The sequence below is a fragment of the Dysidea avara genome, chromosome 12 (genome assembly GCF_963678975.1).
Source record: "Dysidea avara chromosome 12, odDysAvar1.4, whole genome shotgun sequence".
Lineage (NCBI taxonomy): Eukaryota > Metazoa > Porifera > Demospongiae > Dictyoceratida > Dysideidae > Dysidea > Dysidea avara.
Window position 1 is genome coordinate 19,121,207 of NC_089283.1, and position 25,758 is coordinate 19,146,964.

General features: G+C 38.1%; 1 long non-coding RNA gene and 1 other non-coding gene across 3 annotated transcripts in view; both read right to left on the minus strand.

Moving 5' to 3' along the window:
• The window catches only part of LOC136241549 (uncharacterized), a 32,994-nt gene extending 9,726 nt beyond the window's left edge, over positions 1 to 23,268 (minus strand). The window contains exons 1-7 of one of the 2 annotated variants that reach the window (XR_010694325.1): positions 23,205 to 23,268; positions 21,803 to 21,874; positions 21,628 to 21,746; positions 21,469 to 21,565; positions 21,340 to 21,422; positions 20,056 to 20,159; positions 19,076 to 19,184 (exon numbers count right to left, since the gene is read on the minus strand). This is a non-coding gene — a long non-coding RNA (uncharacterized lncRNA). Of the gene's footprint in view, positions 1 to 19,075; positions 19,185 to 20,055; positions 20,160 to 21,339; positions 21,423 to 21,468; positions 21,747 to 21,802; positions 21,875 to 23,204 lie in introns of both variants that reach the window. The other variant, XR_010694324.1, reaches the window with a different exon arrangement.
• On the minus strand, positions 22,231 to 22,302 carry Trnah-gug (transfer RNA histidin (anticodon GUG)). Its single transcript has one exon. It is a non-coding gene; the product is annotated as a tRNA-His (tRNA).
• Positions 23,269 to 25,758: the final 2,490 nt, after the last annotated feature.

The following is a 25,758-nucleotide window of genomic DNA, read 5'->3' on the forward strand; positions in this document are numbered from 1 at the left end:
TCGATCCGCACCTTTTTTCTATTTAATCAGTTAGCTGATGCCATCCACTGGTCCCTCCAGCACAACCATGGTGTACGCCATGTGCTTCATTATCTAGATGACTTCTTTACTGCTGGCTCGCCTGGTACAAAGGAATGCTCAGACAACCTGCAAGCAATGATCTCCTTATACGTATGACAATATTAATGCTCCTGTCAAGACTTCTAAGATTGAAGGCCCATCAACCCGACTTACATTCCTGGGGATTGTTATTGACACTGAGAACACGACAGCCAGTATCTCACTGGAACAAAAAGCTGACCTTATCTTATCAATACAATCACTTAGGAAGAAGGATAAATGCACAAATCATCGACTGCTTTCCTTAGTCAGAAAACTATCCTTTGCTTGCAAGGTAGTCCCAGCAGGTAGAATATTTCTCCGCCGGCTCATAGACCTTAACTGCAAAGTGTCAGGTGAACAAGTAGACAGAAGCATAGTTTGGAAGGAACTATTTGCTATAGCTTCTGCAGTGAACACTTGGGGCCACCATTGGCCTAGAAAGAAGGTCTTGGTCCATTGCGATAATCAGGCTGTAGTAGAGATTTGGAAGAAAGGCACCACTAACTGCCCTGAAGCCTTGTCCTTTGTCCACATGTGTAGCACAATATAACATACATGTAATTGTTACTCATATAGCAGGCACAGATAACCACATTGCTGATTCTCTCTCTCGCTTCCAGGTCCACCGTTTCCACCAACTTGCAGCCACCAACCCCGATACCATCCATGCATGGCCGATTCAGCTCTTGAGGGATTGCTCAGCCACTATCATCCTTAGGGGTTGTTCCATCCACCAGGAAAACATATCAAGCAAGAGTGAGAGCTCTTCAGCAATTCTGCAACATATAACAGTAGCAGCCTTTCCAGCCTCACCACTTACCTTGCATTATTTTTACTGTTACATGGCATGCCAGGGGTCATACAAAACTATCAAGGAATACCTTGCTGGCATACACCTGGGTCACATAGAAAGAGAGGCTTTGAGGACCCCACAAAGGACGAACTGCCCCACCTGTTGTGCACTGGAATCAAACGATCACAAGGTGTATCATCCCACACTCGCGTAACAATAACCATCACTGTCCTTCAGATACCGAAGTCAAAACTTAGTCTGGATCCTTCATTCTCCCCCCTGGAAAAGAATTTGCTCTGGGCAGCCTTCACGCTAGCATTTTACGGATTCCTGAGAGCTAGCGAATTTGCAACTCCAAATCTGACTTGGCAGCACATACAGCTTGCTGGGGACAGATACACTGTGCTGATAGAGCAGTCTAAAAACTGATCCTTTTAGACATGGCCATACCATGCCATTCACGCTAGTAGTACATCCACATGCCCTGTCAGTGCACTCCAACTTTATGTTTTGGCAACTCTACCACTCCAAGATGATTCACCAGTGTTCAAGGGTGGCAGATGTTCCCCATTAGACAAATAGCACCAGAGAAATACCATTCGCCACCTTATGCTGAAAACTAAGTACAGTCATCATCAATATTCCAGTCATAGTTTTAGAAGTGGTGCAGCAACCACTGTCGCTGCAGCAGGGATGCCGGATTGGCTAATCAAGATATTAGGGAGATGGAGTAGCAACGTGTACCAAGTATATATACACTCCTCTCTGGCTCATTACATAATAGCCACAGTCATAAGATGACAAGGGTAATGCAGAAGCCATGTACTAACTTGGTCAGGCACTTCACTTAGCCACGTTCTGGGCTGCCCAATGTTTCCCAAATTAAGCCAATCATGCACCCGGGTTTGGGTAAGCACAGCCAACATAATAGGATGTTAATTTGAATTTTGGGTTTTTCAACAGTGGTACTTTATTTAACACATCAAATGTGATAAGCTTCTTAGTTTTAATTGTAGTGTTAAAAGTAAGTACCACACTATAGCAATCTGAATAGCATTTACATGTAGTAATAGCTCAATATTATAATGCATACTGACTATGGCATAACTTCAGTGAAACACTCACAAAATGGATGTCATATCTGTGTTGTGTACGCAGTAGGGTCATACGTATGTACACAAGACTGTTATCATTGACTACAACATTGCATTGTGTGACCTTTTATTTAGCAATCAGAAATATGTATATGTTAAAACATTGCCGCAAGTGCTATATGAAAAATAAAGCACGAGGCACGCGGCTGAGTGCTTATTTTCCATACAGCACGAGCAAGGCAATGTTTTAAATGATTTATGGAACTTTCTAGTCATGTAGCTTCACCATACACCAGGACTCGTAATTAACATGCGCTGCACGAATTATTAGCAGCCTGAATGCACACAAACTAGTTTACCAAAGTAACTTATGCGTAGTTCACCATAGTTTGGCATAGTAGATGATCATCGTGTATTTTGGCAGGTTTTGGACAAAACCCACAATCGATTCTATTGTGACACATGGTGAAGTATTTCCGTGATATCTCCAGGACTTGTCCGTTTACATAACAAATGTAGCAGCAACGCAACTTTCTACCACCCATCATCGAAGCATTTAGGCATGTCTATAAAAGCAATCCAGTAGTAGAACTCCGATTGGCTGGGGTGATTGGTCACTCAGTGTGGCGAGGCACTATCAGCCTTCACTGGCTTGGCTTGGATGATTAGTTGTACTGGCGTGAGCGCCGTGGGCTATTACCCGGCACTAAGGCATGTGGGCAATTGTGCTTTATTGCCAACAAAGAGTGTTTTATTGCCCACTTAAAGTACTTTGCGTTGGCGAGATCAAAGCGAAAAGAGTGCTCTATTTTCCGTAACGCATTCAAGTGTGCTATATTTTCCATTTGCGTCACAATAAAGTACAGTTGTGGAAAATAAAGAACAGTTATGCATTGATTGGAAAATAAATACGAAAAACAAGATCACGTGTGTAACATTTCTAGTCGCCAAAAGTAGCCAAAAAGATACTATTTGCTTGTATTACTACTACAACTGTACTACATAGACACTTACTGATTGTCTGATGGTCGAAAACCAATGCGGTTCGAATTCACGAAACAAACGCTCCAAGCAAGACGACAAGAAAGCACTCTAAACCAGTTAAAGCACTGCTACGCTTGTACAATATGAAAATAAAAGCACTCGGGCATGGTCTCGAGCCTAATATAGCCCACGCCTTCGTGATTTTATTTCCATATTGTACGCGCGGCGGTGCTTTAACTAGCATAAAGAGCACTTTATTGTACAAATAAAGCATTGCCCTAAAGTGTACTTTATGAAAATTAAAGTACACTTTTTCCTTTGATCTCGCCCATGCAAAGTTCTATAAGAAGATGTATAATTGCTTTCTCAGTAGTTAAAACAAGTGTGCATGTGTCTATACAATGCTATTACTATACCTGACAGTAAAGGATAGTGTGATTTCTTGCAATCTTATTAAGTCATATGGAAGCTCATTACAATTAAAGGATATCTGTTATTACATGACATCACAACGAATGTATCTCACTAACAAATAGTGAACATTAGCACGTTGCTCAAATTTATATGTAACTAGTGTAGAGTATGAAAGTAGTGTAGAAAACAGTTGTGTGGTGGTGCTCTGATAGCATTGAAATGGAGTCCAATACAACACTGTTCAATACAAGCATGGATGATTCATTAAATGGAACTGATCTTGAGCTACCTCTCTACATAACATATGTGAAGATGATCTTGTTTTCAGTGGCACTTCCAGGTATACTGACTCCAACAGTGTTGATCATATGTATTATAGCCAAAAGCAAGGAGCTACAAAAAGAGCAACAAAATCACCGTGCTTTTCTTATCAACCTTTTGGTATCTGATGTGATCTTCGTAATAGCTAAGAGTACTATCAATGGAATTCTGATTATATTATACCTCCTTGATGTGACTGTCTACATCAACTGCACTGCCATTACCATACTAACTCTTGCACCAACCTTTGCCACTAAGATGATGTTCCTTCCATTGATCATCGATCGCTTTATAAACATTGCATTTCCATTTGATTACAAGCGAGTTATGACTGCTAAAGCAGTAAACGTCATAATCGGCAGCCTATGGTTATTAACACTATGTCATTCCATCATCATTTCAACTATCCACACATTACTATACCTACCATCCCTGGGAGATTGCATAGCGACCGATAGCAAGATATTATTGAGGCTAACCACAGCTGGTCCCCTAGTCTTCTCAGCTTTATTCATCATTTCCACCAGTGTATACTTCTATTTAAAAATCAAAAGGTCTAAAAGATATTTCCACCAAGTGCAACAGACTGGACAGGAAAGGAACTCTACCAAACATGGAAGGATACTAGAAATGCTTCAAGAACAACTAAAGCCTGCCATATCTGTCTTCTTCTTGGGAGGATTTGATGCTGCACTAAATTTACTGCTTCCAGTATTGTTCACAATAATGCGTACATACTTATCTGATAAAGATCCACGTATTATTACAATATACACGCTACAACTGGGAGTATTACCGGTACAGTTGTGTCAGTCACTTAGTCACTCTCTGGCTTATGGAATCTACTCAAAGCAAATTAGAAAGTTACTCTGTGACTATTGCAAAGACAAAGTTTCAACCAGACGCAGCAAAGTGACTGTCTTGAAGAGGAAATGATGTTACTAACTGGCTTATTGACCTTTACATGCACACATCCAATTGTTTTTTTTGGTATGGCACTTAATATATACAGGAATGTTTGATACAATACTTTCACACTTTAACATGTAAAATGACATAACATGTAACTTTCATAAAACCTGTGGGTTTTCATGGTAGAGAATCGTTATGATGTATGCTAAAGCAAGAATTAGTAAGTAGGAAAGTTTAAGAGAAATTTAGAGCTAATTCATAGTTTGTGTCAGAACCTATTACTTGCTGATATTTCCGTAGCTTTTACCATGTTCAATGATTTCAAGTGTATAACAATTTCAAGTCTTAGGCTTTAGAAAGGTCAATGCTGAGTCAATGGTAGTTACCCCACAAATGTTCAAGTTGAATGTCTGTCATCTGCACGTACATCATGTACATGTTGTAGATATCTAGGCATCTGAGCAACTTGTAAGCCAAGCCAATATACAATTCCCCTGGTTTTAGTTAGCATTGAAGTTGTTTGGAATAGTTCATGGGCAGGTGTATTTTCATTGAGTATTTTTCATAATAAAGTATTTTATTTAAAGCACAGAACTTATAATGTAATGTCATATGTATTTCATGGACTTTAGAAGAAAGCAAAAGCATTCAATTAAACTTTGTGAGCAACAGGAGGCTGACTGAAAGAATGTAATCTTCCAAGAAGAGGTATATATAACAGCTACATGAATATTTTATGGTATGTAAGCTGTGTAGGTTAGAGACCTAGCACGAGGATCTTTGTGGATTTTAAAAACCAAGTGAAGCGAGGTTTTTAAAATACACGAAGATCCGAGGGCGTGGACTCTAACCGACTTAGAAAATGTATGCATTATATATATGGGCATATAGGTGGAGTCATTGTGGGATTGGGTTATATGTCGTACTAAAATCGTCGTGCAATGTTAAAATAATCACGGAAGACTGAACATGTTTTTGTTGAAGTGTTGAAAAAAATCAAAGCTTGCACCGCTTCCTTTCGCAAGTTAGACTAATTGGGTCTGGCCAGCACAGCTAGGAAATGGCAGTGATCGATAATGTCAAGCCGGGTTAGCGGCAGCCAGTGCCTATGGTGTCACAGCAGTGTGTCAAAGAAGCAGCTTGTGTGGATTTATACAATGAGAACAAGTTGCCACGAGTTGTGCCTTCAGTGGCGCCACAGTAGCATGAAGAACAGGCACGGTTTCTAATATGGACCACACCCACATTACACGTAGCAAAAAATAATGTTCTACAAGGAAGCTTACCTAGTTGGGTCTTGGTAAAGTCCATCGATAGTTTAATAAATGACGAAAACAGCCATAAAACACTCTAGAAACAGATGGGCACTTAACAGAATTTTCCATGATATTTTGGACTTCTCCGTTCATTGTGACAAACGTACTTACAATGCTAGATTGTATCTCCCATAATCGAAATATTTTAGGTATGCCTATAAAATGAATAGAATGGTTGACCACATGTTGGCAATGCAGGCTATCAGCCTGATCATGCTTGGAGGGAGCATTGCAAATCAATGATCAAAAGTGAGATATGTGATGCTTGAGGTCTTTTCTGCTAGCAGGTTTCTAACCATTTTAAGAACCTGCTAGCAGGTCTCTTAGTGGATTTTAAAGACCTCATTATCCTTCAAAGATCAAAGCATATTATGCATACCATTTTCTAAGGTTGGTTAGTCACCATTACAGCACCACACTCTAACAGCCCTTTACCCATTTACAGTATAGAAAGGGTCAAGCAGCTTTAGCCTGTACACTAAGTAATTTCAATATTTCATTTAACTATTGGAGTAAACAGGAAATATCACCAACCATAAGTCATTAAATTACATGTGTGTTATTCCCTCAGATCCCTCGGTAGACTGATGAGTTCAATGACTTGAGTTAGGCAGCACCTCAGTACATGTACAGTACAGTTGAACAACACCATGTAATAAGTGCCATGTGCTGATCATTTAGTCTCTTCCTTACATGGACCAGTAACTGACATATGTTTTCTACACATGTGTTTCAGTACACACATGAAAGTGCATACAGAGTCCTAATATGGTTAGAATTTACATTACTAGTATAGCTGTCAAATTCAGTGCATGCTTTGTTGTTACCAGCTACACTTGACTGCATTATTAGAGAATTTACATGACTGCTCTATTAGAGCATTTTGATCTTGGATAACTTGCCCACGTACAGTAAAGTTACCTTGCAATAAACTCTTCAGCATTGGCCTGTTCTGAGTTTAATAAGAACACATTTTAATAACAACAAGCATTGCGCACCAGCAAACTAACTCTGAGCACGATCTTGTATGGCTTTGCATGCGCAATGGAATTTTCACAAGAAAACAGTTAAGGTTGTTTTCATTTGTATAGGTAATCACACACATTTTGTGCAATTAGGAATAATTGTACTTGTAACAGCCAAAATTACACGAGGCAAAGTCTACTAATCACATAGAGACCACTTTCCACACTAGCAACTGTTACTAAGGAACAGAAATTTGAAAATTAATCATGGCAAAAGGGTAACCATACTTAGTAACCATTGCTAAGGCACAAAAGATGTTTACCTTAGCAACAGTTACTTAGCAATTGTTGCTAAGTAATGCTATCTAAGCAACAACTGCATTGTTAAGCAACCACTATGTTGCTAAGCAAATACTGTGTTGCTATACTATGGACATTTATCACTATGGCAACACCATTCGTCATTTGGTTACAATAGAATCACACCATACTGTCAAACTAACAGTGCAATTTTAGAAACTATCAGTGCGATTTTGAATCAATCTATTGGGACTAAATGTATGGGAAACCAGATCACTATGTGATTAGAATAGGTCATGGACACACACAATGATCCATTCAGCAAGCCTTGCTACTTTCTATCTCCTTCTAAACTTTGCTATGCCTGTGAAACAATAATATTATAAATAATAATGTATATTTAAACAAGTTGATGTTGTGCTACTTCTAAAAACCAGGCGCCATGCAGCTAGCTAACTCATCTGAAATTAACCAACTATATGTATTATATAAATTTTTGGTTGTGCAATAATACATAATTAATTTATTGTAATTCTTGTATTTCGTAATTCACAAAATTTTCGTAATTCTTCAATTATGCTATGTGCTGCTAAGGAAGCGCTTGTTAAACAAACCGCTTTTATTAACACATTACTCACAGAAGTATCTTCTAAAACGTTTTATAGTTTGACTATCATGTTTTTTTCCACAAATTCTCTTGACAAAGCCTCAAAACTGCTCTTCATTTTTGTTCGTGTATGTAGGGATACGCCCCCTTTCCAACTCGAAGGGATAGCCTATTCCTGGTAGTCTACGAGACCTGCACAATTGTTTTTCAGTTGTTAAATGCCTGTAAAACCGATAATTCACAATTTCTGAGGAGAGTCGCCACACCAGTATTTCAGATCGCCGAAAAGAAACCACCTCAGAGCAAAGTTTACCTATGCAGAAGTTTAATACAGACGTCATTTAACTTTCACTTCTTATGTAAAAGCTGCTTTTCCATTTAACGATTTTGCTCACATGGGTATGTACAGACAAACATAGGTAGATAGATAGGTACACACAAAAACAATTTCAGTAAACCAGGTGCACACCTTTGGCCGGCTGTGGGCGCATGCCTGGCTTAAAATTTATAAGGAATAGGGATTGCTGAAAAACCCATAAAAAAGAAGGGATCACTGGTCCAATCAACAAGGTTCGTGGTTACATCGAGTAAATCCACAAATCTCTATTTCGACTCTACAAATTGCATGAATACTTCACATTATAAAGGGAAGGGGCTCCTATCAAGTTCCCAGACTCATCTGCCTGACTCAGTGTCACCAGATGAGAATAGGTTTGACTAGTGGAAGTAATGTTTTTTCACACATAAACACAATACGGTGCTGTATTTACATCCTAGCTAATCTTGCTGCACACATCATATTCACAATAACAAATTAAAGTCAGGTAGCTGCCAAGTGCATAGCACATAGAAACTTTGGCAATGGATGTTGTTTACACAATGTGGTTAGACAATATGGCTTCAACAAACAGTTTTAATTTGTGACCCTCTGAGCAAAACTCGGCCATTTTCACATGAATTATCGGTGTTTTTTTTTTTACGATGTGGTAGAAATCATACAGTACGGTAGTACTGTATATTAGGGATCATGGAGATAATGGGTTTTCCTAGCCAAAAAAATCATTCAAAAACCAGCTTCACAACTCCATCCTGGCACCTTGGCAGTATTGGCTAGGTATAACCAAGCCCAAAAGTGCCTTCAGTACGATCCTAAAGGCTTCCAATAAATTAAAACAATTTTTTTTTAAATTTATTCAATGGAACTTTCTACTGACTAACTGCCTGCCTGCCTGCCCGATTCCTTCAGGCAAGCATAACTCGATAACGGCTAAGGCTATGGGCTTGAATTTTTCACTGTTCGACGTTGCTTTGTCCCGAGACGTGCCTTTTGGCATACTGCAGTACATGCAATGCACACATCATGGACTTACCTTTGTCCTCATTTATGTCCCATCTCTTTTTGCTGACAGCCAAGGTGTTGATTCGCGGTAGTGCAATGCATGGCTTCCCTACAGTACATTTGTAAACAGGAATCGTCCGTATTTTCCGTAGTGACTGATTGATTACAGAGACAATTCTAACACTGTTCTTCATTTGTAACGCTGTGTAACGGGCTTAAAATAGTTGAAGCGAAGCATAATGGCTGCTGCACTTTCGAGGCAGTAATTGATAGTTGGGGGCACGCGAATTGTATTTTCATGGTGACTGGATTGTTGCAGAAGCATTTCTCCTACTACTTTTCATCTGTAGCACTGTGTAATGGGCTAAACATAGCTGTAAGTGAAGCGTAATGGCCACTGCACTCTCGAAGCAGTATTTGATAGCTGGGACGCGCGTTCAGACGAAAGCATTAATTCTGGCGCCATCCTTTCTTTTGATGCGTTCACCAGTCATAATAATGTTACAAAACAGTGAACAAATAAAAAATTAGGAATTTTAAGTTCGATTAGGGATCGTAGAAAAAAAAGTAAGGAAACAAGGGAGTCGCCTACACCTGCAGATATACTAGTGAACATTTAATCCCTAATTCAGTCTTGGTCTTGGGATATAGACTGAATTAGGGATTAAATGTTCACTAGTATATCTGCAGGTGTAGGCGACTCCCTTGTTTCCCTACTTTTTTTCTATGATCCCTAATCGAACTTAAAAATTCCTTAAACTTGTAAAATAATACCATCATCATTTCATTGTTGGAATGGCCGTTTTCTTTGTCTGCACTGAGACGTACAGGAAACACTATATTTTGACCCATTTGCCAGTCCATGGTGAACAGACTGAGCCAAACCCCATCTTCATAGCTTGTCTCAGTTGTGAGTTATGATAAGTGCCTGTAATTTATTTGCCGCATTGTTGCTGTACAAATCGAATTACATAGTATATTTTTAAAAAAAAATTAATTAAAAAAATGAAGTAGAAATCCAAGCAATAAAATGTAGTGAAACAAGAGATGAATGATGGCATTACAGCATAGCTCAGTGGGAAATTCCCTACACCGGCATGTTATAACAATCATTTTGTTCAGTGCCAAAGTAGGGATTTTCCCACCAAGCCATGCTGTAATGTAATACCATCATTCATCTCTTGCTTCATTACTTTTTATTGCTTGGATCTCTACTTCATTTTTAATTAAATTTACTATATTTTTGTTATAGCATACAGCTTGTACATGTGTGACTGCTCTATTAGGATGACTGCTGTATTAGAGTATCTTGAGTCAGCCTTTCACCTACCAGGGTGTGTCACTATTTCATATTTTCGTTGTGCTAACATTGTGAATACAGCTAGACCAATAATAATGGGGTGTGTCATCGTGATTGAATAAATAGATTAAGGAGTGTGGTCTCAGTGCTCAAACATTATGATTAATCAACCAAGATTGCATTAATAGGCATGCTATTGTGAAGTTACAGGTATCTACTGAGCATAAGCACTTAAATAAGTTTGCAGCATCCAAATTTGCTGCTCAAGGAAAGTGTTGATCAGGAAAATTAATGCCTCAATATGGTTTCATTGCATGAAGGACAAAGACCAGCCTGATGAAGATAAAAGGAAAGACAAGGCACAGAGGGAACATACTTGTCGGAACCCCAAAATGTACATCCCACTGATGAGTTTGTTATTGTGGTGTAAAATGGTTGCTTTATTTGGCCTCCAGCCTTGCGACTGTGGTCAGGCAGGCAAACTTCGTACTTCTACCAGGACTATCCACTGGCCAATTAAAGTTTTCATACACTACAAAAATATAAGAGGTCAGAATTACACCTAATCAAGAATTCATAATATATATCATGAACTCTTGACCTAAATCCATCCATCAGTTAGACAATCTTTCAATTTCAATATTTAGACAGCTGCTGAATGCAATGACACATTTCTTTATTCAAACAATATATTTAGAAATATTATTTAGAAATAACTAGTTTATTTGTTTCAGTGGCGTAGCCAGACCTCCATGGATGGGTGGGCACACTCACCCACACGTTTCATCCCATGCAACTAACTAGCACAAAATGCGAGTCCATCCTTAGTGGACTCTACATACATTTGGTTTAAAAACTGTTTCAAAAGTGCATAAATGTATCTAGCTAGCTAATAATACGCTACGCTGCTGTTCCTGCAGCTTATTTCACTAGTCTAATGCTACTGCATGAATGATATAGAAGCTAGAAATTGAACCTAACTTATTACACCTCCTTGTCTTGGTCTCCTTTAACTCATCTGTACTGGTACACAGCTCTTTATACTCCAGCCTGACTCGAGATAATCGTATGACTTAATTCAGCCGCCAATTGTAATTTTTCGCCTCTAATTGACTTTATACCATTTTTTGTCCACTTCACCCCACCAACAAAAGAACATCTGTGCTGTTGCTCACAATTCAATATTCCAGATGTGAAAAAATAGACTGGATTCCTCCTTCCTCGTGTTCCTCTCTTCCCTGCCTAAAAATTTTGGATCACGTGATACTGTGCATTAAATAGAAAACACTGAAACTACCTGGATCACATGATGTAATTGTTGAACTTATATCCATATCAACTGCTTATTTACAACGAAAATATCGTGCTACCAAGGTATACACTATTTGTAGCTTGTTCGTAATAACTGGCGCCACTATCCTAGGGGAATTTGGGTGGGCATGTGCCTACCCAGGCCCACCCTTGGCTACGTCACTGGTTTGTTTTATGAATTCATACAACATGTGCTTTGACAAATGTATGCATGATAGAAAGTTAGTACATTTTGTGCACACACTGTATCCTAGTAGTCTTATGTCATAAATTGTCATTCTATTAAGCTCATTTCCTCTTTCTTTAGCTATACTGATCGTAGGAGGATGACAGTGGAATACTGAAAATTTGACAGCTAACCAATAAACAGAATTCTGCTATTGTTATATGTTATACTTTATTTTCTGATCTATCCTACAAATACATTGTGCAAAATAACAAGTAGCTGTAGCCATAGAGATATATACATACAGATGGTAAACAAAATATTTCATCAAGTGAGTAGTTGTGTAGTGATAGGCTCTGACTAGTGATAGGCTCTGATTAGTGTGATAATTAACATTCAAAATGGAGTTTAACACAAGTTTATTCAATTCAAGCATGGATGAATCACTCAATGGAACTGTTCTTGAGCTACCTCTCTACATAACCTATTTGAAGATGGTTACATTGTCAGTGGCACTTCCAAGTACACTGATTCCAGCAATGTTGATCATGTGCGTTATAACCAAAGACAAGGAGCTACAAAAAGACCGACACAAAACCAACATGTTTCTCATCAATCTTTTGGCCTCTGATGTGATCTATGCATTAGTCAAGACCATAGTTTCTGAAGGTCTGATGATAGGGCACCTCCTTGACCTGAAAATTTATGCCAGCTGTACTGTCATCTCTTCACTAATCATTACAGCGGCTTTAGCTAACAAACTGATGTATATTCCTGTAATCACCGACTGTTTGCTGAGGATTGCATTTCCCTTTGATTACAAACGTGTCATGACTACTAAAGCAGTTACCATTACAATAAGCAGCTGCTGGTTGTTAGCACTATTCCTTTCCGTCATAACTTCAACCAGTCGTGAATCCATGTATCTACCATCTGTTGGTGACTGTTTAGGAATAGATAATAATCCACTATCACGACTAACCTTGGCAGTACCACTAGTACTATCAGCTTCACTCACTACAGTTACCAGTATATATTTCTACTACAAAATAATCAAGTCAGAGAAATTCTTTCATAGCATTCAAAGGAACAATGAAGAAAGAGAAAAGGCAATTAGAATAGGAAGGGTATTAGATAGTCTCCATGGGCACCTAAAGCATATCCTCTCAGTCTTTGCTCTAGGTGGAGTTGATGCTGTGTTAAATTTGATAATACCATTGTTGTATATAGCAACACGTTTATTCTTTCCACACATGGATGACCAGCTAGCTGTGAAGGTCTACATCCAACTGATCGTATATATGATACAATTTTGTCAGTCACTAAGTCATTCATTGACTTATGGATTCTGCTCAAAGAAGATTAGAAGTGCCACGGGGAACTTTCTAAAAGTACACCTATTCACTAAACGTAGCAAAGTGATAAACTTGAGAGGAAACTTGAATAAATAATTTCATATTATAAACACTACAGCACACATACAATATCACCATTGGAGAATAATAATACAAATGTATTCAGTGATTGTCTTGTCTTGTATATAAGCTATATATAAAAATGCACATTTAAATGATGAAAGTCCACTGTGAATCCTTTTAATACTACACATAGCCTTCCTAGGTTGGTGAAGAGTGATAATATTAATGCTTTACGCTAACAAAAAGATTGCTTCAGTAGGTTTATAAAAAAAAATTATACAGGAAATGAGGGCTAATACAAACTGAATGACTCAGATTCACCTGGTCATTTATAATCTAGGTCAAGCAGATCTCATCCAAATCACAAATTGTCCAAGTCTCAACCAAATGTGTCTTCTGTAGCACACATATTGAAGCTTGTGCATGGGTGCTCTATGCAACGGGGTTACTACTTTAACAAGTATAAGGAATTTCAAATTAGAGCAGATACAGTGTATAGTGCTGCAATAAAAAGTACTGAAACAAGCTGGATTGGAGTAACGTAATGTCCAAATGCTGTAAAACAATAAGAAGTGAATATCCCTACTGTGCATTGAGTGTAGCACAGTAGGGATATTCACTTCTTATTGTTTTACAGTATTTGGACATTTCGTACTACTCCGATCCAGTTTGTTCCAGTACTTTTTATTGCAGCACTATACACTGTCCCTACTCTAATTTAAAATTCCTAATTTTTTCTTATACTTATTTGTGAAATTTTTTGCAAGCTCATGACCACTAAATAGCCTGCTTTTCACAAAACCAGTCACAATATTTTAAAAGAGTTAATCACAGCACTATTATACTAGATTATGACTAATACAATAACAACTGATCAGTGGGCGTGGCTCTACGTAAGCCTGCAGACAATAATGGACATGGATTTGTGCATACCTACAGACTGACGAATGGGCATGGCTACCATATGTCTACAGACAGTAATTTATGTAAGTGGGCGTGGCTCACAAAAGAAGCAGGGCTACACTATGACATGTAGTAACACGTCCATATTTAATTTAGCACGTGGGGTCAGACCCGAATAATCTGTAAAGTGGGACCTGGATGACCCGACTGGGTTTAACAATGTTACTAAATAAACTATATTTATTGACTTACATATTGCTATATAGTTTGCCACGAGTTGCTCTCAGTGATCGATATCAACAGCGAGTCACGTACGCTTGTGTTCAAATAGTTTGGTGCAACCAGCAACCACGTATATTCGAATAGTTTGATACAATGGTAGATGGAAGCCGTACTGTAGTCTATTAACACTCAGCGGTAGAACCTTGACTGATGGCCATGGTAAAGAAGGATAAAAGGTAAGACAATAGCACAAGCATTGTTTGTTTATCAACATACCAAAGGTTTTTTCTTACGCGAGCTAGAAACGTTTCTGTGAAAGAATTAGGGCTGTAGCTGTAGCCAGTTTTCCGCTACACTTGACTGAAGGCGTCAGGCAGGCAGGCAGTAGAACATTCCGTTGAATAAAAAAAATTCTGTAGCAACTTGATGGAAACGTTTCGGGTCGATCTGAAGACACTTTTGGGCTTGGTTTTACCTAACCAATACTGTCATGTCGTTGTGAGAAAAAATTGCAGCAGGTTTTTGGGTTATGTTATATCACGGATCACCCCCACACCTTCGATGTCCCTACTATACAGTTCTAACATACTGTATGATATACTACCCATGCAAGACTAGCCAATCAAACAAAAGTTTCAAAACAGTTGCATACAAAAGTTTGAAAAACACGTCACAGCAGATTTTGAATTGGTGACCTGACTGCAATTCATGTTTGCAAGTCTCTAGTCTCACCTCAATTCCCAGAGTAGGGTCTGGTAAAACTGCATACAAAAATTGTAGCGCTGCTGGAACCAATCAGATCACTCCATTTGAAATTGATTTCACAATTCGTATATCTGTAAGGATTCATTGATGACATTCTGTGGCTTTTGATTGCATTTATCGAATTGGCACGCCAATATGAAAAGTCTCTACTGACATCATGCCACTTGCTGTAAATACAGTATTGCACAAATGACGACAGTTACTCAAGCTGTGAGGGTATCTACGTATTTTAATTGATGTCACTATGACATCAATAAAGCGTAATTCACAATGATGTATGTACCACTTGAAATGTCACACAATCAACATATCAGCATTCAAAATTTTGTAGAGTTTCAGGAATTAGTGTGGGAGGCACAAGACTAGAAAGTTTCATGTTAATACAGATCAGCACTTTGTCCTGTAACTTTCAATTGTGTTATACCACAGCCCCTCCAATGCTTTGTAAAACAAAAGCAACAGTCCTTAGAAACTTTTTAATATAGCCAGAGACAAGCACTTTGTTGGCCAAAAATTGATTCAATGTTGAACTTTCCACTTTTGTCTGACACCAAGGAATGTAGATGGGCCGATGGACAGGCACAGCATTATACAGACCTTGTCTAGCCCGAAAACATTGCAACAGCAGGGAGATGGCATCAAAACAGCAGTAGAATAGTATCAAAATGGCAGTGGAGTGGCAACGAAAAGGCAGTGGAATGGTGACAGAACGGTACCAGAATGCCATCTGAAATACTGCGCCTGTTACAAATAGCTATCTATACTGTAGTGGTTTTCACTTCTTTATAATTTTATTACTGTGCAAAATACATTGTACTTAGCTATTTTTCTGTTCTTTTTTCCACCTAAGAGGTCTACTCAAGAAAGATGTCTTCACAAGTCAGTCACCATAAGTCTAAGAAGTAGCTAACAATTGTTTAGCAACTCAGTACTAGTAACAAAGACTTGTTGCAGCAGCAACAGTAGCAGAAGAGCAGCAGGGATCACTACTGTGGCATACTGTATGAATTGTAATGTCTCAAGGTTTTAGTTTATAGCTGCACTCGTACTAGTTTAAAATAATTGATCACATGATAAGCACCTGTGACCACCATAAGTCTTCACTCTGGGAAGCAGAAAATGGTAAGCAACAGGTCAGTTTCAAAAGTGGAAATTAGCTCATGGAGAAGCTGGCTGTCACGCCTTCTCTTTTCATCCAGTCGAATATAGCCATGCACTCCATTATCACCCTACAAAAGAAACAATAATATAACAACAGTTACCATGGCAGTGGAATGGTGTCAAAACGGCAGTTGAATAACAACGGAACGTTGCTGGAATGCCATCAAAATGTCAGCGAAAAGCTGAGCAATGCAACGGAATGGCAACTTGCTGATGCCTACTGTATTCACATAGATGGACAGATAGATGAGAAGATGTATATGTTACAAAAATAGGTGTGGTATTGAACCTATCGTGAAGTTACAGGTATCTACCAAGCGTAAACGCATATAACTAAGTTTGCGACATCTAAATATACTGCTCAAGGAAAGTGTTGATATGAAAATTAACACGTAAATATGGTTTGATTGCATGAAGAAGAATGAGACCATCCTGATTGAAGATAAAAGAAAAGACAAGGCACAGATGGCACACACTTGTCGGAACCCCAAAAGGCACATGCCACTGGTAGGTTTGTTATTATGGCATAACATGGTGGTCATACTATGCATCATTTAACCTCTAGCCTTGCGACTGTGGTCAGGCAGGCAGGCAGGCAGGCAGGCAGGCAGGCAGGCAGGCAGGCAGGCAGGCAGGCAGGCAGGCAGGCAGGCAGGCAGGCAGGCAGGCAGGCAGGCAGGCAGGCAGGCAGGCAGGCAGGCAGGCAGGCAGGCAGGCAGGCAGGCAGGCAGGCAGGCAGGCAGGCAGGCAGGCAGGCAGGCAGGCAGGCAGGCAGGCAGGCAGGCAAAAATTTGAATCATGGTGATTTTTAAAAAAAATTCTATACCCGGCCACCTGTAAGTATTTTCTTGTTTTTAATGCTGTATTTGCTTGTTAGCTGGACTAATATTATTCCGTAAAGGTGATCTAATTCAAAACAGCCAAGTTGTAAAAAAGAGTGTGGGTCCCAAAAAGGCTATGATGAAAAAGATGTGAAATCCAAGGTGGCAGCCTGTGATGGTAGGTTAATGGTAAAAATTTTAATAACGACAATTCAGGTGAATTTAGTGCCAAAATCAAGTGGTACCAAATTCACCTGAATGTTGTTATTAAAATTTTTACCATCAACCTACCATCACAGCCATTTCTTGGCTGCCACCTTGGATTTTATCTTTTTTCACCATAGCCTTTTTGAGGGCTGCACTCTTATTTTTATAGCTTGGCTGTTTTGGATGAGATATCATTTCTTTTTGTATTTGTATATCCCAAAGCCGGCCTATGGCCAGCTTTGGGGCTTTTTTTAACCTATCTTTTTTTCTTTACGACAGGAAGAAGAAAAGATAAAGTAGATTTTTAATACTTTAACTATTTCTGATTTTATCAGTAAATATACAAATTATATATAATACATATATTTATTACATGCCAATTATTCCCTACAGGATAACTTGTTTGCAGCTGATCTCTCTACTGAGTGACTTGAAATGTAGCTGAACTCTCTACAGAGTGATCTGTTCGTAGCTGAACTTTCTACAGGGTGGTTTGTTTAACTCTCTACAGGGTGACTTGTTTCTAGCTGATCTCTCTACAGGGTAACTTGTTTTTAGCTGAGCTCTCTACAGGGTGACTTAATTGCTTGTAGCTGAACTCTGTACAAGGTGATTTGTTTGTGGCTGAACTCTCTACAGGGTGAATTGGTTTCAAGCTGATCTCCCTACAGGGTGACTTGTAAAGGTCTGAATCGCTAGAGTAATTTATTTGTAGTTGCATGGTGACTGTTCTATTAGAGTATCTCAGCAGCTGAATGCTCTATTAGAGTATCTCGATCTCGCTTTTGCTACACATAGCTAGTTCGCTTTCAAATCATAACTAAGTGGTTTGTAATCCGATTCTTCTATACTACTGCAAGGACTTTCTATGATGATTATTCCAGCTACACACCGATTTTCAGCTCATTGCTCTAAGCAGTTTGCCTGGTAGGCGTAAAAACTAATAGTTTTTTTATTCATAAAATTCGATCGCGTAATTGTGACACAGGTTGGGTTTTGTGTCATATCTCCATGGCCGTTATCTCGATTCTTTTCAAACCACAAAAAGGCTTACGATGGTTACTCCATCTACACAGCAGTTTTCAACTCATTCCTCCAAGGGGTTTACCCTGTGAGCATGACAGAATTTTGACCATATTTTATGAAAATAAACAGTCATAACTCTGTGAATGTTAATCAGATTCCAACCAAACTTGGTACTGAGACCCGCTTTAATGAGCCCTTTAAGTGTGCCAAATTTCAGCCCGATTGGAGCCACGCATTGGTGTTTTATGGCGGATTTTGCAAAGTGTGTGAAAAGTAGAAGAAAAAAACAGAAATGTCTGGAGTGATTTTCGGCATGTAGACTCCTTGTCCTGGGCAGCACTTTTGTAGCAAATTTGGTTCCAATCGGATAAGGGATCACTGAGCTACAAAGGTGTGAAAACCGCGCTTTCTTTCTTCCTGTCAATATACTCACAGTGTGGCACACAGACTTCTTGGGCTGCATGACACACTACCATGTGTCTTGATTTTGTCACATTAGATGTTTCTAGGATGGTTTTTAAAGGTGGCATTTTAGGCAGTGCATATCATTTTTTGGGGGAAACCTACTTAAACAGTACTGCTGTACTGTTTGATACTGTATGTACATACACATCATATACTTATTTACCTTTTCTGTTCCAAGCAAAGTTGACAGTATCAGCTTTGTAAAAGCTTCAGCTAGCAACCACAGCACTGAGGTTAGGGTATGTATACATCCTCACAAATGAAGGTGCACCCTAAAAACAGAAAACTTCTACTATCAACGGTATGTCATGTCGCATCATGTTGATGTGATAAGCATCTAAAAATCCAGGCACCTAGTTTGTGTTAGCTATACCTTCAATATTACTAATTCTCACATTTCATGGCCACCATGGAGTGTTCAACAAAGAATGATTCAAGTACTGTACAAAAGTACATGTTTTCTCAGCATTTCAATACTTTATTACATTCTCAACAAGTATCCTAAACTGACGGGAGATTCTAGCAACACACTGCACAATATGCACATTCAAACAACTACACAAGACTCAATACAAATACCGTATATGACCGTATAGAAGCCCGGATGTTTATTTCCTATAAATCATTTTTGACTCGGCGTTTAAACGAGACCGGCGTTAATTTGGACCCAGGCATTTATTTCTTACTAGTCACTTGTTGAGAATCTACGAAATATGAAATCCATAGCCCATCACGTACTAAAACCATTTGGACTCCTCTGCTGGGTGAAACATTGGAAGTCGGGCAGAAAGGTGACAGTGACCACGATAAATATGCTATGGCCATCACCAGAAGAGAAGGCATAGTCGAACAAGACAAGACAAGACATCATAAGACTGGTGACGAGACATTACTGTATAGTTAGCAACTGACACGAGTTTAGAACCCCGGCATTTATTTCAATGCATGTCATTAGCACCCCGGCGTTTAAATGAGCCCCGGCGTTTATTATGACAGTCCCCTAGCTCTACCCGGCGTATATTTGAGCCCCTGCGTGTATTTGAGCTCGGCTTTAATACAGTCATATACGGTAACTACATACATACATACATACATACATACATACATACATACATACATACATACATTACATACATTACATACATTAGATCCAGGAATGTACGCAACTATTTTGTACGGCTTTAGTCCAGGAGAAAGTGAATACTTGGCCAGTCCTGCAACTTGTAGCTTCTGACTGACAACTTTACCTAAATACATGAAATCTCAGTACATCTGTAAATATTCCATGGATAGTGAGGTTGTACAACAAGCAAGGAGAATGTGTGTAATATACAGTACATACAAGATGCAAAAGACTATAACTTCATACAAACAAAAAGTAAAGCCTTTGGCTACCGCTAATGCTACCCAACACTTGTGCATTACTCAGGTGCTAGGAGTCAGCGCAGGCAACTCCTCCTGGGGAAGGACTATATAGTAACCTGCAGGAGGCCGTGTCATGTCTTACCTTCACGTACACATAAATTGAAACGAAAGTTGCCTCAAGTTTGGGAACCTTCTATACTAAACCACCTCCAAGATATGTTTCTTCATACTTTTCTACATTATATTCTGATTCTTCTGCTTTTAAACCAGGTATGCAACTGGCTTCCTGAAATTGTTTTCCAATTGTTTGTTTGTTTGTTTGCTGTTTGTCTTACTGCAACCATGTTTTTACACTACAAGCAGCTTGCATGTGAGAAATGAAGGAGCCTGTATTAAAACTTCTAGGCAGGTAGGTTTGCATTATGCGGTTTACATTGTATTCAAGCCAGTTTGAAATACGGGTGAAGCAATGCTGTGAATGCCTTTACCAATGCAGTAAAACATGAGTAGTTGGCCTCCTGGGTTACCAGGAATAACAACTTTCTATTTAAAATGGCAGAAAATTCGAAGTAATAGCAGTTACTTATTATCAAATGATCGTGTGTAATTTAGCTATAAAAGCTAGTATTGGTTTGTTGCAAAATAAGTTACTGTTAGAGAGTTGATAGCCATACAAGGAAAATTTTGTAATTCATATTTCAATGGCATCTATTACATCTGCAGTTGTTACCATACAAATTTTCATAAAATCTAGAAGGGTTTCCCAGCTGTAGACAGTAGAATGTGTATTGTGTATTATTAGACAGTTACAATCATTAAATAGCAAATACACAGTACCAAACAATTGTATATACAGAAGTTTGCGGAATGTTTGCAACAAAACTGTAAAGCGCCAACTGAAAAACATGATCCATCAACTTTGAAATGCATCACCGCAACTTTGATAGGTCACATTTCTGGTGACTTTCTATACTGCAAAGATTCTGCAATCCTCTGTACTAAAAATGACGTAGTTGGGCACCCACACTATTATTTTAATGACTACATATATATATTGCATACCAGGAATTCCATTATCAAAACAGTGTACTTCGTTGGTAACATTCCTACAACACAAGCACTCATCTTCACTCCACTGAGGATACCTGTGTTTAGAGATAAAATATTTTTCAGCACTACTGCAATACCTACCAATCTTCCTGCTTTTTCTGGATGTACTCAGTAACCAATTGTCCACGTATGTCCCAAATATGGAAATTAGATTGACCAGCAGGAATATCTTTAGTTACTAAACGACAACAACAAAACAAAAAAGAAAATAGAAAACAGTGTACAATCACTGTTTCGTACTAATATATGGCTCCCATGTTACTAAATGAGATCATTTAGGTGAAAATCGTAGACAGCGAGTTCTGGGAAGAGCTAGTTCAAACAGCTTTTCATTGGTAGCACAATCCATAGCAATTACACTGTTAACATTGCAATAATAGCATATCACAACACAAATAAGTACTTGACTACATACCTGGTGCCATCATACCAAGCCAACAAAGATACATTTGAGCTGAATTCAAACACTCGGCAATTACTTGAAGTGCTAGACACAAGAACAGACAGTAACTATGTAGATAAATATGCATGAACATCAACTTTACAGCGGTGTCCATAAAATAAATGCCCTAGCTATATTGCATAGTTTACGGTGTCAAACTATGCATGGAATGAACAAACATATAATATCCCATAATGAATGTGATTGACTGTGTGAAGATGACTGCTCAATTAAACATACCAATAAAATTCCTGCTACTAATTTGATGATGAATATATTTTTCATCTCAGTGTTGAATAATTTGTACAATAATGTTATACTGTAAGGCTATGTATAATTATGCCAATCACTAATCCATTGATTTAACCTATATTGGTAGAATGCAAAAACAAACAAAAAAGTGCTGTGACCAGGATTCGAACCTGGGTTTTTGCGACCACAACGCAAAGTACTTACCACTGTACTATCACAGCTCTTACAAATACTAGTCACAAATTTTAACTTAAGAAGTAGCATGGCTACATGTACGTATAACATATCTATATGCATAATCCTTGTAAGTACACTAAGAAGAGGTACACAACACACACATTAAGTGCTATCAAAAAATTGTATAATTTGGCTTTTAAACTGACATTTAACTCTGGCTTAGGGGATTATGGAGTGCCTTAAGTGCTATTCTCTTCCACTATTGCTGTTGGTACTTCATTTCATGTGGTAAGCTCTAGGGCTGAGCAATAGTATCGATAGTGCGATATATCGCGATAGTAAATGCAATAGTAGGGATATCACTATTGTGATAGTTATGATAAGCTCAGATCTGCATTAAAATGGTATTAACAACCCTTCTATACTGTTTTACAGTTGGTATTACCAGCCTTCTTACAAAGGAGTGGCCTGTAAAAGCTTTACCAAAAGTCCATATTCATCGGTCACCCACGCAGTTAATTAACAAATGTCTTGTGCATGCAAAATAACTTTTTATATAACTGCAAATCATGGCTATACAACTAAGACTTTGTTAAGAGCAAAGTGTTTCATAAATTATCGGGATAGTATTCACTATTGCGATATTTAATGAGTAACTATCGTGATAGGAAAATTTTTACTATTGCTCAGCACTAGTAAGCTCTTTACCACATGATGTCATCTCTCACTGCAATATTAAATTACACATAAGAAAAGCTTTTGATTGGCACCTATAGCTAGTAGGCTAGTTTTACTGATACCCTCCTAAGTATGTTTTTAATACAAATCATATTATGTTAGGTGCACAACATAAGTGGATCAGTATTCCAACAAAAGGCCATAGCATCATGTACACGCAGTTCAACATGATTCACTTGTACAACTGCACTGTATGTATGTTACTGACCTAATAACTTCTTTCTTTTTCCCATCTCCAGTGACAACATATATAAATAACTTGACTCCCTCGAACTAGAGATATGCAATTAGATACATGAATACACTAAAGCACAAGTTAAAACATACACAGATACAAGGTATATCCAATCCAATAATCTATTTTTTACTAACTCTATTCATGTCACTTTAGAATGTAAAAATAATTGTGACCGGATCTGCGAAAACCCGAAACAATAGTGCAAGCCTAAATTTACAGTATAAAGCATTGGGTGAAATATGTGACCCGCTGAGCAAAACCAGCTGTTTTCGCAAAATTATAGTTTGCCATAAACTCTATTGAAATACACTGGGTATATATGCACGCTACATGAAAATTTTACACATGCTTTAATCGCATTCGTGTGCACTGAAATTAGGCTCAAATTAATAAAACCTATACATCAGTGGATTCGCTTGTTTATGGAGAGTAAGAAAATCTTTTGTTTCGTGTTCACTAAGGAAAGGATACGTGAGTTGCGGGCGTTTATTTACAATGTGGTAAAAATGACGTTCACCATCGTCATTTCGTAGTTGGAATGGCCTTCTTCTTTGTCAACACGAAGCAGTACAGGGAAAGTGCTATACCTTGCTTGATTTGCCAGTTCATGGTGCAAAGATTGAGCCATGTACCATCTTCATAGCTTGTTTAAATCGTGACTTATGATCAATTATCTAAGCGCCTGTCCCGTATTGTTGCTGTACAAATCAAGTTTATCACTGTTCCAACTGTCCACTCCAAGACCATTCATAGTAAAAGGATGAAACTTTGGCTGTCCACTCTTTTGTTACTATAGATTACAGAGATGCAATAAAATGGAATTTGAGGAATGTGCAAAAATGGACAGTTTTTGCTCAGCGGGTCATATATTTGCGTATTATTGAAAAAAATTCATAAATTATTTGAACACCTCATTCTTAGTGAAGGAAGGGACTAACAATGAAAACCTGGATACCATCTTATTCGCCTACTCAAGAGGAGTTGGAAAATGTTTCAGACCCAAGGATACGCAAGTTATGAGCATTTGTTTACGTCATGATGAAGCGATCATATGCAATCAATTTTTCTTCATGAATTTTGCCTTTGTATGCAGTGAAGAAAGGCGATAAAAGGACAAACTTACCCAGTAAATGATTCCCCTACACGACGGTGAAAATTTCAGCCCAGTGCGTCAATCCATTCATAAGTTACAACTGTTTTAGTAAGCACCTGCGATTTTTCTGTTGCTACTTTGTAGGGCTGTAACTCTGAAAGTTATTGGCATATGAGGCTGAAACTTTGCCAGAGGGTACGCTTTGCTAAGCAGATTATAAACATTCAATAAACAGGAATTCGAAAAATGTGCTATTGTGTCAGGTTTTTGCAGATCCGGTCACATTAATTTAAAAAATTAAAACATGGGAATTGAGATCACTGAAAAAAAAAGAGAAACAAGAGTCAAATAATCCAACTTGTTAAACACATAGAGATATTTGTGTGCTTAACATGCTGGCTTATTTGACTCTTGTTTCTTTTAAAAATGTTTTTTCAGTGGCCTCGTTTTAATTTTTTAGTTTGTTTACTTTCTACAAAACCATAGCTAACATGATAATAAGAGGTACAATATTACACATGCACATCTGTATTTGTATATGCTGGCTTTTATCTGTCTTTTTTTACTTCTCGGTGACTGCTCTATTAGAGTATCTCGACTGCATTTGTTTACACATGTTTGGTTTTTACCTTACAATCACAAAAGGTTCATGCTATGATGGTCAGCCTAACTGCAATCCTGCATACCAATTTTTAATCTTGTTTCTATTGGTAGTTTACCCTGCAAGTGTGACAAAAAAATTGTACTTGTGATTTTTGAAAATTATTCGTAATTTTGCACCACTTCTCCCAGCATGTACACAAATTGGAAGATTCTTTATACCATCAAAAGAATCCAATAAGGTTTGTGTGAGTTATGACAACATTTGTAAGTGGTATGAAAAGAAAACATTAACGAAATAATTATGAAGAAAAATACAAAGAGAATAAGATGAATGAACTCTGAAGGCACATATCACAAAGATGACTGGACCAATGTAGCTCTAATTTGGAAATTTGAAGCAAACTCTAAGGCATCAATATTGAGCCAGCTTTAGATGCATGATTACAACTGAGTAGTATGATGATTGTACTGAAATTACAAAGTTTGGGGTAGCCATTCTTATCTTCTATGCAATGCTGTTGAATTGTGGGGTCACTTCAGCGTCTCTGTGGTTTGTGTCACATTCATACACAGAACACATTGATAGAGAATATAATAGCACACTCGGGCACATCATGGAAAATAAAACTTAAACATTATGTATGTATTCATAGTATCATGCATTAAACATTGAAACTGTATGGGAATTTGTAATACAGTGAAACCTCATTTATATTCATATCAATGAAAAGACCGTTTAACTAGAGTGATCAGAAATTTGATGCATAAAAAAATCTTGCATAAACTTATATACAGCAAATATTAAATAAAGAAAATAGTTAAAATTAA